Below are 13,604 nucleotides of genomic sequence, written 5' to 3' on the forward strand. Positions count from 1 at the left end.
GTTATTGTTGTTAGTCTCTTACTGTGCCTAATTTATAAATCAAACTTTATCATAGGTTTGTATGTATAGGAAAAAACACAGCATATATATATATATATGTATGGCTCAGAACTATCTGTGGTTTCAGGCATCCACGGGGGATCTTGGAATGTATCCCCTGGGGATAAGAGAGGACTATGATCATGGGATAGAGAAATTCCTATATTTTAGGCCTTGTGCTGTGTGCTTTAGAATGCGTTATTTTATTTAACTTATACAATTGCTTTATCAATCAGGTGGGTACTTTCATGAAGTCTCTTTTTATGAGAGGGGAAACTGAGGCCTAAGAAAGTTAAGTAAAGGTTAACTGTGACGAAGTGGGGAAGCTGGGATTATCTGACTCTAGTTGTTGGGCTCTTCATAACTTCACTTACTCTAAGGACTCATTAATACATAGGTCCAAGAAGAGGGTGAAAAACTATCTTTTTTACAAAATAATTAAGTCAGGCAAATTGTTCCTTGCTCCATTGATCAGAGAACCTCAGTGTTTCTAATTAAATCAGAGAGATTTAATTAGGGTTCCTGGGGCTGTCACCTAGTCCTTTGGAAAGTTTTGGGATGAGTTTTACATAAAAATATAAAACAGTCCTAAGTTCCTCTGTGTAAAATGGTGAAGTCAGCTACTGAGTTTGGCACCTTTTTGGGTTGGGGTAGCAGTGAACTCAGAGAGGTTTCTAACAACAACCCATTACTGAAGCAATCAATTGTTTATACTTGTTTACTTGTCAATGTTTCCCCCAAACCCTGAACTCTGTAAGAGCAGGGATGGTGTATGGGGCGCCTGGGTGACTCAGCCGGTTAAACCTGTGCCTTCAGCTCAGGTCACAGTCTCAGGGTCCTGGGATCGAGCCCCGCGTTGTCATTGGTCATCATCCTCATCGTGGGCTCCCTGCTCAGCGGGTAGTCTGCTTCTCCCTCTTCCTCTACCCCTCCCCCGAGTGTGCTCCCCCCTCCCTCTCAAATAAATAAATAAATAAATAAATAAATAAATAAATAAATAAATCTTAAGAAAAGAGCAGGGATCGTGTCTGTCTCAGTCATTAAAATAAACTTTGAAGATGAGAATGGGTTATGGGCAAGCATCCAGCAGTGTCTGCTAAGCTCCCATATGTATAAAGAAGACATGTCACAAGAATGGTGATTAAGGGGCACCTGGGTGGCTCACTCAGTTAAGCGTCCACCTTGGGTTCGGGTCAGGATCCCAGGGTCCTGGGATTGAATCCTGCATCGGACTCCCTGCTCAGCGGGGAGCCCCCTTCTCCCTCTGACTGCCATTCCCCCTGCTTGTGCTCTGTCTGTCTCTCTCTGACAAATAAAATAAAATAAAAGAATGGTTATTAAGTGGTATTATTGGCATTTGTAAAAAATTTGGAAGGACAGCTGGGTTGTTTCTACATTTTTAACTATTACAAACGAGCTGCTGTAAACATTTATGGACAAGGTTTTACATGGACATAAGTTTTTGTTTTTCTGGAATAAATGCCTAGGAATGCTATTGCTGGTTTGTATTGTAGTTGCCTGGTTAATTTTTTAAAAAACTGCCGTACTGTTTTCGAGAATGGATGTACATTCTGACCAACAATGTGTGAGTGATCAGTTTCTCAGAATCCTTACCAGCATCTGGTATTATCACTCTTAATTTAGCCTTTGGAATAGATTTGTAGGGATATAGCCCTGTGGTTTTAATTCGCATTCCCCGAATGGCTAACAATGTTAAACATCTTCTCATATACTTATGCTTATTTACCATCTATGTGTCCTCTTCAGTGAAATGTCTCCACACACCCTTTTGCTACCTTCTAACTTAAATTGTTTTTTATTTTGACTAACGAATTTTGAGGATGTTTATCCAGCCCTTTGTCAGCGTGTGGTTCACAGACATTTTTCTCCCTGTCTATATCAACCATTTTCTCCTCTTCACAGGGTCTTTCACAGAGGAAAACATTTTAATATCTACAAAGTACATTTTTTTTTCCATTTCATTTTATGGATGTTGAACATTTTTTCCTATGTTTTTTCACCAAGATTTATAGCTTTACGCTTTACATCACAGCCTGTAATTCCTTTGAGGTAACTTTTGTATAAGCTGTGAGACTCAGGTTGAGGTTCATTTTTCCCTGCTTCTTTGGACATTTAATTACCCCAGCACCATTTGTTGAAAAGGCTATTCTTCTTTCCATTGGGTGACTTTTGGATTTGGGTGTTTGTGTGGATCTATTTCTGGGTTCTCTCTTCTGTTCCACTGATTTATGTATTTATCCCCCCTCCAATGGCCACAGTCTAGATTACTGTAGTTACAGAATAGGTCTCAAAAGCAGGGAGTCTGATTCCTCCCATATTATTCTTCTTTTTCAAAATTGTCTTAGTTATTCTAGTTCATTTGTTTCCATATACATTTTAGAATGAGCTTCTCTATATCTACAAAAAAGTCTTGTAGGAACTTAGGCAAGAATCACATTCAACTTATAGATTAATTCGTGAGGGACTGACATCTTTATTATGTCAAATCTTTCAATCCATGAACTCTGTATGTCTCTCATTTATCTTCTTTGATTTCTTTCATCATTATTTTGTAATTTTTAGCATACAAGTCTTCTACATGTTTTGTTCAATTTACACCTAGGTATTTACTTTTTGAGTAATTGTAAGTGGTATTTTGTTTTTAATTTGTCAGCTTATACAAATATAATTGATTTTAGTATGATTATCTTGTATCTTATGATCTTTCTGAACTCAGTTATTTTAGGAGTTAAACATTTTTTTTTTTTTCTGAGGCTTTTGGGGATTTTCTACATAGGCAATTATGTCATCTAAGAATAGGGACAGTTCTACTTCTTCTTTTTCTATATATATGCCTTTTATTTCCTTTTCTTGCCTTATTATTGCACTGGCTAAAAGTTCCAGCAAGATGTTGAGTAAGAATGGTAAGAACATACATCTTTGCCTTGGTTCTGATCTTTTGTATAATGTTAGCTGTCGGTTTTTTGTAGATGATCTTTGACAAGTTGAGAAGTTTCCTTCTATTTTTATTTTTTTCTCAGAGTTATATCATGAGTGAGCACTGAATTTTGTCAAAAGATTTTCCCCCATTCATTGATATGGTCGTGTGATTTTTCTTCGTTATCCTAATGCAGCAGCTTTTTGAATATTGAGCCATTCTTGCATCCCTGGAATAAATCTTACCTGGTCATGGTGTATAATTCTTTTTTATATGTACTGAATTCTATTTGCTGATATCTATCGGACATCTATATTCATAAGGGATATTGATCTGTGGTTTTCTTTTTTTGGTAGCATCTTTGTCTGGTTTTGGTATCAGGGTAATATTAGCTTCATAAAATGAACTGAGAGGTAGACCCTCCTCTTATATTTTCTGGAAGAGATTGTGTAGAGCTGGTGTTAATTCTTCCATAAGCATTTGGCAGGATTGTCCAATAAAAACATCTGGGGCCAGATATTTGCTTTTGAAGAGTTTAAATGAATTCAGTCTCATTAATAGAATTACAGAGGAAGTAAAAAGATTGGTGGTTGTCAGAGGTGTGAGGGGGAGAAAGGGAGGGATGAATAGGAGGAGTATGTAGGAATTTTAGTGCAGTGAAACTATTCTATATGAAACCATAATGGTGGGTATATGCCATTATACCTTTGCCAAAACTCAAAGAATGTACAACACAAAAAGTGAACTCTAATGTAAGCCACTGACTTTGGGTGATAATCATGTGTCTGTGTAGGTGCAGCATGGAAACAATTGTACCACTCAGGTGGGGTGGGCCATGTTGATGAGGGTGGTGGGGTAGGCTTGGGTAAGTGTGGCAAGAGCGTGTGGGAACTCTGTACATTCTGCTCAGTTTTGCTGTGAATCTAACCCTGCTCTAAAAAATAGACTAGAAACCCCCTGAGTCTGTGTGGTTACAAAATGGGTGCTCTGTACACCACTGTGCCCATCACTGGCGTTCAGGGGTGGCTCCCATTGTGTCTGTATTCCGCGGCCCACGCGTCGGCTCCTCGGGACTTCATTCTGTAAGCAGCTCGTCGTTTCACCGAAGCCCGAGGCTGCCCTCCACGGACCCATTTGATCCGCTCTCCCTGCCACCTCCCTCTTCCCCGGGGCTTACTAGGTCTTGAATCTAGACATCCGTCAGGCTTGAGTGACATCCTCTCTAAGCCCCATTATCTCCTCTGTATAAACCGGGGAATACCCGAGATTACGATGTAAGGTACCCAGGGTGCTGCTTGGCACAAAGTAGGATTTCTTCCCTTTCCTTCCTCCTCTCTCCATCCCTTTGCTTAGGGTGGTGGCTCGCTCCGGAAAGGCAGCCCTCTCAGAGCAAGAAGGAAGGAGCCTGGGCGAAAGCGAGCGAGGAACGGCGACTCTCTGGGGCCTGCGCAGCTAGGCCCGCCAGCCAGCACCCTTTCCCACGGCGGACGCACATCTCAGGACAGGTTTGTTTCCTGGGTCCCCCGAGGGTGGGGGTGGGAGCAGGGAGCACATGGGCTTCTGCGGGGAGGATGTTGTTTTTCAGCAGACAAGAGTGACTCCATTTCCGATTCTCACAGGCGACCTGAATGCCCGTCACATCGGGCAGGGAGAGCTGCCCAGATCCGACACTACCCCCTTGTAGAAGTGGCTGGCAGGCCCTGAGGGGCGAGAGAGGAAGCCTGTGGGCTGGGAGAGGCTGAATGAATTTAGCGCCTGTGAATGAGGCGGGATTGGCAGCCCTTGAGACAAACTCCCTCTTTGTTCCTGAACTGTACCTCCCAGACAAGGGCAGTGCCCGCTTTCTTCCCTCCGTCCTGCCCACATTCTTTGGCCCAAATCAGCTGTGAGGAGAGGCACAGAGCCTCCCATGTTTTAGGCCCTAAAAAGAATCCGTTAATTTGTGCCTCAGGGACCCACAAGCAGCCTGCAGCCTGCAGGGCTGGAGTCACCGAGCTGGTGGTTGCCAAGACAGCAGTCCTCAAGCATTTCTGACTGTCGCCTCCAGGGAGAAATCCATTTTGCAGCACGACCCACGGACACACGGACATGGATGTTCGTGGACCTTCTCACACAGAATTTAGACACCCGAACAAGGAAATAAAATAGACGAGTGCAGTAAAAATGAACATTGTTCTGTGAAACTTGTCCCTGTGCACGCACGTGTTTGTGTGTACACGGTTGTGATATCAATCACATGTCTGACTGTGGATCGTGTTAAGAAAAGATTGAGAGACACTTGTTTAGATCACTATTTCCCCAACTCTATATTACATCGCCAGCTTGGAGAGGCACAAAACACATTAGTATCTTAGAGACCCTGGAAATTCCTGCAGTAAAGAAATTTGTTGAACCTCCCTGATCAAGTGTGTGACCTTGTCTCTCTCCTTTCCCCAAAGGCTTACACTACTCTCTCCTGGAACTAATATTTTGTAGAACATAGGCGTGGAAGGGATTTGAAAAGTCCTCTAGGATTTCCTCAGGGGTTTTAGTGACAGGGTAAGAGGGGTTCTGCCCTAGCAAGAACAGAGCTGCTAAGTCTGTCAAATGGGTGGTTGCCAAGTAAGATCTTGTTTGAAAAAATCCTCCTGCTAAAAATGCGTAAGAGCTACAAGTCCAGTCCAACTCTCTCATGTAAGGATTGGGGAAACTGAGTCCCAAAGAAGGGAAGTGACTGGCCCAAACTCACCTGGTTGAGACCATGTTAGACCTGGGACCCTGTTTTGCTGAGTACTTTTTTTTTTTGGAAAGAGAGAGAGAGTGTGTGTGCAAGTGAGAGGGGGTGGGGGAGGCATAGGGAGAGCGGGGGCAGAGGGAGAGGGAGAATCTTAAGCAGGTTCCACGCTCAGTGCAGAGCCCTACATGAGGCTTGGTCTCAAGACCCTGAGATCATGACCTGCGCCGAAATCAAGAGCTGGACACTTAACTGACTGAGCCACCCAGACGTTCTCTATTTTGCTGAGTTCTTAACTATAACCCCCTGACCCCACCTCCAGGGGCAGGTAAACACCCTGGTGCAGGGAGGCAGAAGGTTTGGGGTCAGGGGTGGGGGCAGGCATCAGCGGGCGTCGCCTTGTCCCTCTTCCCCTGCTCTGTTGCCGACCTTTTGAGAATGCTTCCACTTCTCTGTATTTGAGCTTTCTCATCTGTTCCATGAGATAATCTGTAGGACTTCTTTGAAAAGACAGATATCGTATAATAAATATAAGGAACTTACTTAATTTTTCTAAGCCTCAGAAGGGAGTTTCTATGGTTCTAACCAGGAAGTTTGCAACCCTGTTGTACTGTAACTTAATGAAAACCTTTTCCTGTTGTCCATTTCTAAGAAAAGTTGTTCATCACTATGTTAAAAGAAAAAAGGCAAGGGTGTTTAGAAATTCTTCATCTGTCCAACTAACACTCTATTACTGCTTTCCCAGAGGTGACTTTGCCTAGATTGCATCCAGCCTAGCAAAGGATGTCTATTCCTTATCCATAGGGGTTTAAAGTGAAGTTGTTTTTCATCCAATAGGGTCTCCATACAGCATTGTGTATTCAGTTTCTATCGGACAGACACATGTTGGAATGGTGTGTGATTGCTTCTACTTCCTGATCCTCCGTCCCTTGCCACCCTGCTCCTCGTCCCCGGCAGCTGACTTCGAGGGACTCTCTCTCAATGGCTTCCCTGCCTTTGGCTTCTGGTTGAGGTCAGCCCAGTGGAAGCCTGGTAGGAGCTCAGGGGGACAGAGGGAGGTGGGTCTGGGGTATTTTTCCCTGGGCTGTCACCTTGTACTCCCTCCTTTGTGGGATGCATTAACCACTCCCCCTTCTGGCTTTGGCCCGTGGTAAATGTCCTGTAGACTGCTCCGCTCTTGCTTGTGGCTTCTCTACACCCTGATTATACTTCTGTAATTCCTTTATTAACTCTCTCCAAGTTACCCAATTTGAGTGAGACATCTGTTTTCTGCTGGCACGCTGACTTACACACTGTTTCATATGCCCTTTCTCATTATATTTCATATTTTCTTGACTTTTCCCGTTTTGTGTCACAAAACCTGCGAAAGTATAGGAGACTCAGATTTTTCTTTCTTTTTATATCCTGTGTGGTGAGAGGCAGCAGTGATCAGGACTTCTTCACCGTGGGGTGCTTGAAAAATCACTGATGCCTGAGCCCCACGCAGAGATTCTGATCACTGGGTCTGGAGGAGAACAGTGTTATATTATGGGGAACTCTATGCGGGACCCACTGATGTAGGGAAGAAGTCTGGCTCTGCAATTTGTTTCTGCGAGTTCTGCTCCGCTGGGCCTTAGTGCCTTGTGTGTGCGTGGGTGCACGTGTGTGTGTGTGTGTGTGTGTGTGTGTGTGTGTGTGTGTGTGTGTGTGTGTGTGAATATACCCTCTGCTCTCCGACTGGATCTTACACTGCTTTCCCTAATGCTGATCTCAGGCTGATGGCCGGGTGAGACCTTTGGTTTGGACCACACACACCGCTGCCCTCTTGTGGACACAGGCACAGCTGTGTTGGTGGCTGAAGTCACTTCCTGGCCCCAGTGGCATGTTCTCGCCCCCTACTGTCAGGACGGGATAGGGCTTTAAGAGGCAATCCAGCCAAGAGTAGGAAAAGGCCACACTTAACCATTCCCAGAAGACAGCCATCTCCTTTTCTCTAACAGCCTTTAGTAAAGAAGGAGCTCCCCCTAGATCCTGTGCTTCCTTATTTTAAGAGTTTGTTTAGAATTAGCTCTCCCTGAGGAGGGGTGGTGGGGGCGGCGGGGGGGCGGGGATCATTTGCTTTGCGGAAAGGCTGAGCGTTTAGGAAAAAGTGAAAAGGACCACGGATGAGCTCCTGGGAGGCAGAGCCAGCAGAGCAGAGTGGCTGAGGCCGGGGGACAAGGGAGCAAGTGAGCTGTGTCCAGCCGAGTTGCTGAGAATGCCCCACCTGCTCCCCTCCCCAGAGCCCCGAGCCCCGTTCCTGAACCTCGTCTAACTCACCACCACCCGGCCCCATCTCCTGAGCTTTTCAGTTCCTTCCTCTGAGCACACTCCTGGCCTATTTCCTGCCACCCATCTGTCCCTCTGTCCTCTTCCATCCTACAGACGCCCCTTCACAAGAGAATTGGTAGCAATCTGTGAGCCGTTTTTCATCGATGTATGTGATACATTGTGCGTTCATTACTAGAATATTTTATATCATCATTGTTAGGGGTGATGTAAGAGGAAACATATTGTGCATTGATGATTAGTGTATTTTGTATTAAACCATTTTTATCCATTTCTTTAGGGAAGACCTAAGGAAGAAAAGGATACATGGGCTCCTAAAGAGACCATTTCAATTCATATTAAACAAATTGTTGTGCTGTATTTGGAGAACTTTTAGCAGGGATTTGGGGGGACCCTTGCTCTCTGCTGCCACCCATGTGCTGCCGTGTGGGTTAATGGGAGTCCTGCTCACTCATTCAGTAGTGTTTTTTTGAGCACCTACTCTGTGCCAGGCACTGTTCTAGGTTCTGGGAGGCAGCAAGGAAAAAAACCATCTCTTTTCTCGGATTCTGATGGCAGATTCTCAAGGTTGGGAACTGGGAACTGTCCTTCAAACTCCTTTCTCCCCCACCATCTCCAACATGTGATCTTTTTGGGGAACACTTTGCTCTTTATTGGCAACTTCTGGTGGCAGAATTCAATAAACTGTTCACAATCTAGTAATTTTTCTAGTAGTTGAAATCTCAGTAGGAAGAGGAGGAAGGGGTTGGGCGAGCATGGTGGCCCACAGCTCGGGCCCTGCAGACACAGAGCAGTTCAAGTTCTGGTTTTGCCACATATCTGCACGGCTTTGGGGAGTTTAAACCTTTCTGAGGTGCATTCTCTGCCAGTTCCCAACCTTACCTCCCACAGAATAAGAAAAGTGATAATAATCACTTAAGTGGCCTGGAGTCATCATTAGGTGAGATCATGTATAAGTGTGTGTGTATATATATATATATATATATAGTGCTTAGTATAGTGAGTGCCTGGACCGAAACTTGGTATGGTAGCTGCTATTACTAAGTATAATTTAGTATGTCTTCCTCCCTGCCAGATTTATTGAAGGATGATTGACAGATGAAAATTGCATATACTTAATGTATGCAACATGATGTTTTGGTACATGTATTTGGTGAAATGATTACTATCTTTAAGCTAATTAACACGTCCATTACCTCGCATAGTCCCCATTTTGTGTGTGTGTGTGTGTGTGTGTGTGTGTGTGTGTCTGTGTGTATGGTAAGAATACTTGGGATCTACTCTCTTGGCAGATTTCAAGTATCCAATTTAGTATGGTTAGCTAGGGTCACCACACTGTGCATGAGGTTTCCAGAACTTATTCATCTTATAACTAAAAGTTTGTACTCTTTGGCCTGCCTCACCCCATTTTTCCCAGCCCTCAGCCTCTGGTAACTACCATCTTACTCTTTGTTGCTATGAGTTTGACTATTTTAGATTCCACACGTGAGACGCAGTGTTTGTTAGTGTTTCTTAATTTTCACATGTTATGGAGACTACTAGATTAATGGCCCTGTAGTCAGAGAACGTATTCCACATAGTTTGACAAGTGCTGAGACCAGGGAAATACAGGTTGATACTGGTGCATATAGCAGGAATACCTGCCAGTCTAGGCATGCTGCCTGGAGGAGGAGTGACTTATAAGCATAAAACTGGGGGGTGAGTATGGTACTGGTGGAAACGGTGTATATGTATAACATGTGTGTGTACTAGGAATAGAGGCAGAAGGACTTCAGTCTTATGGGGCAGACCCTTACCTGGACGGGATTGGTTCAATGTAATGTAGTACATGTCATGACAGAGGGAAGCCTTGAAACTTTGGGATGATGGCAGAGTTTCATGGTTCTGTTTCATGAAGTTATGGATACGTAAAGCCAAAAGGTATGGTCAAGCTCAATGGTATCAGCCCTGGGTTTGGATACTCTTGCCTCTGAATAATTTTATCTCCAGCTAGATACTAAAATTCTTGAAGCCTCAGTTTCCTCGTCTATATAATGGGAATAAAAAAACAAATCCCTGCCTGGCAGGATCAACGCGAAGCTGCCTGAGATGCATCAGATATGATCAAGCAATGAGCAAAAGGCAGGTGTCAGGGCTCTGGGAGTGGGAGTGGTTTTAATCCCTGGGTGTGCGTTCCTATAACATCACTTGGGGTGTCTGGCCCTCAAAGAAACTCTGAGGTCATGCTGTCACGGCAGAATACCCAGGAAGCAGTGGCGGAGAGGACAGAGTAGTAGGAACCCCTACCGGTGGGAGCCCGTGAGCCTAGCACGCCGCGACTGAGGCAGAGCCGGCGAGCTGGTGCGCCCTGAAAAGCCGCATGCGCAGAGCATCTGGCCCGGAAGATTTGGATCCACCTCCCAGTTCCGCGTAGGCTCATCCAGCGAGCTTGGCCTTCAAGGGTCTCAGTTCCCTTAAATGAAAACTGCAGAGGAAGTTTGCAGGGCAGATTGGATCCTCCGCTCCCCCCATCTCAATCAGGTTGAGAAGAATTCAGAAGCTTGTCCAGATTCAGATCGGTCAGTGGTATCTGCCCTGAGTGGCATGTGGGTCATGTATTTTCTATCCCTGGAATGGGCTAGGAACGCCCAGCACTCGTTCTATGCTGATTTTGAATGGGACACCATCCTAAATGCTTTATGTGAATTATGCCACGTAACACTCTTCACACCCTATAAGGCAGGGACTATGAGTATCATTTTACAGCTGTGGAGTCTGGCACAGAGAGGTTAGGTAACTTGCCCTATATCACACAGCTATTGGTTGTGGCCTGTCTCTCCCAGGTCTCACAGTCTATCTAGACTGGAAGCTCTTTGAGAGGAGGAGCTTTATTATTTTTATTTTTGACCCTTTAAGGCCTAGCAGGCTTTCAGATGGTATTCATTGCTACACTGAACTCAGTGGTTCTAGCTGAACACACAATCACTTGGGGGTGTTTAAAAGGTTTCTCACATCTGGGTCCAACCTCATATCACTTGCATCTGATCTCCGAGGCTGGGCCCTGGTGACTCTGAGGCGCAACCAAGCTGAGAACTGTTGGGCTAAATAAAATTCTTTGTCAAAGAATTTGTCAAAGGAAGCCCTTCTTCCTGCCTCTTGGCACTTGGGGGTGCTGTTGGATAGTCTAAAAAATAATATTTCCTTCAACCCAGGAAGGGCATTTCTTTTTGTTTCCAAATTGGTTTTGTGTCTCTCCTCTCAGGGGCTTGGTAGAAAGCTTGCCAAGATCGACGATGGCCTGAACTAGCCTCTCTGTGGCTCTCTTGGAGGTTGACCATCGATGTTTAGGCAGGCAGATGTACAAAGTTTCTGAAGTCTGCCGTTCATTTTGTTTTCAGCCTTCCTTCAGGAGCAGTTAGTCTGTGTTCAGGAAGAAGAGGTTTGCAAGGAATCCTGTGAGGTATGGCAAACTGAATAATGCCCCCCCCCGCCCCCCCGCCCCCCGCAAGGCGTCACATCCTAAATCCTAATTCCCAGAACCCGAGGCTATGTTACCTTACATTGCAAAGGGGGATTTGCCTATGTGGTTGTCTTGAGATGGGGTGGTTATCCTAGTGGACTCAGTATGCTCACAAGCGTCCTTAAAAGCCAGAAGAGGGACCAGAAGGTTAGATCAGAGAGGGAGGGGTGAGGATGGAAGCAGGAGGCAGAGGGGGACTTGAAGACACTGTGCTGCTGACTCTGGAGATGGAGGAGGGGGCACAAGTCACTGGCGGCGGAGGGTAGCCTGGAGAAGCTGGAAACGGGTTTTCCCCTAGAGCTTCCAGAAAGAATTCAGCCCTGCTGACAGCTTGACTTTAGCCTACTAAAACCCATTTTGGACTTCTGACCTCCAGATCTGTAAGATAATAAATTCCTGGTGTTAACCACTAAGTTTGTGGCAATTTGTTACAGTAGCAATCTGTAACTAACATGTGAAGAATACCTGAGATGCTCCTTATGGGAGATACCATTGCTTGTCTACCTAATGGCCATTTCTAACAACCCTTCTTCTGTGCCTTCTTCCTGGGTACTAATATTCCCAACCTCCTTTGTGCTCAGGGATGATCACGAGACCCAATGGGTTATAAGGAAAAGTCAGCCACCTTGGGGCCATGAGGTGAGAGTCCATGCATCACACTCTGAACCGTCCTTAGGATTTGAAACCACTGTCAGGTCAGTCCCACAGTTATACTTCACCTTCCCAAGTATGTCTTTAATTACTCTCTCAGGAGCCAACAATTTCTTCCAGAGAATCATATAAAATCAATAAATATTTACTGAATATCCTAGACTTTGGGCTGGGACAAAGACATGGATGAAGCAAATCTGTTCTGGGGGAATTTGCAGATTTGTTTTGGTTGCAAGTGCCAGAAATCCAGCTTCACAGTGGTGAAGGCAGGAAAATGAGGCAGGAGAAAAACCTGAGGACCTAGCATGGTGCTTAAGAAGTGTCAGTGTGCTACTCTTATTGAGGACTTCAGTTCAGGGAGCTCTTTCACATGTTGGTCCTCTCCATTTCCACCTTCACAAAGACCTTGAAGATAAGAAGAATAAAATTGTTACTCTCAATGTACAGATGAGGAAACAGAGCCAGATTTTGCATGAGTTCCTCGGTAGCACTGAAAGCCCATGGCAGGGTGGTGTCCTGGCCCCGCATTTCCTGATTTCCGATTTGGTGTTTTTTGGGGTTTTTTTTCCTTTCATAGATCACACAATGTCAAGACTGGTAAAAATTCTTAAAAAATTATCTAGCTCAGGGATGGCAAGCAGGTTTTACTTTCTCACGTGCCAGCTTTGGCCTCCTGCTGACCATGGCCTGAACACGGGATTGTGTTCTACCTACTGGGGAAGGGTGCTGTGATTGATTAGTAATGTCTGCATGGGCTTTGGTGAGTGGGTGAGGCATGGACTTGCTAGCCTTCATCTAATCCAGCCTCTCATTTAAACAACAAAGAAATGAACCTCATAGAAGGGAACTGACTTACTCAGGTTACACAATAATCTAGGGGCAGAACTGGGTCTAATGGTTTTTCTCATTGACAGTCCAGTTGCCAAGTCTGCCAATCAGACTTAACTATTTTCCTCCCACGGCAGGATTTCCATTGTTTAAAGGGGCAATCACTGGAGTAGCCTAGACTATTAGAGGCCAGAGGCTCTAATCCCAGCTGTGATGCTGTGTAGCGTTCAACAAGTTGACTCATCTTTTTGTGCTTACAGATAGATCTGCTTCCCCTCAATCTCTTCCCCTATCTTGAAGAAACTGCACAGTTTGTGCACTATCAACTAGGCATTGCCTAAGAAATGTCAGCCAAGAAGGTTAAAATGAAAGAAACATGGCTTAGAATACGTAGAGAACTTGACAGGCAACCAGAGTTGGTAAATTGGGCTCTCAGTGTGTTTTTTGGGGCTGTAAGCTGGGGAGGAAGGACAAAGGACTAGATCTGCACTTTGCAAGAAATAAAACAAAAGAAGCAATCCTTTTATTTATTTGGTTACAGAACTCTGGCTTGATTGTTTTACACGTGGCTGGGCATTCCAAAGCATCCCATTTCCCATGGGCATTTGGCCCTTCGTAGGTGAGGATGG

Source organism: Zalophus californianus, chromosome 4 (assembly GCF_009762305.2).
Source record: "Zalophus californianus isolate mZalCal1 chromosome 4, mZalCal1.pri.v2, whole genome shotgun sequence".
In the NCBI taxonomy this organism is placed as follows: domain Eukaryota; kingdom Metazoa; phylum Chordata; class Mammalia; order Carnivora; family Otariidae; genus Zalophus; species Zalophus californianus.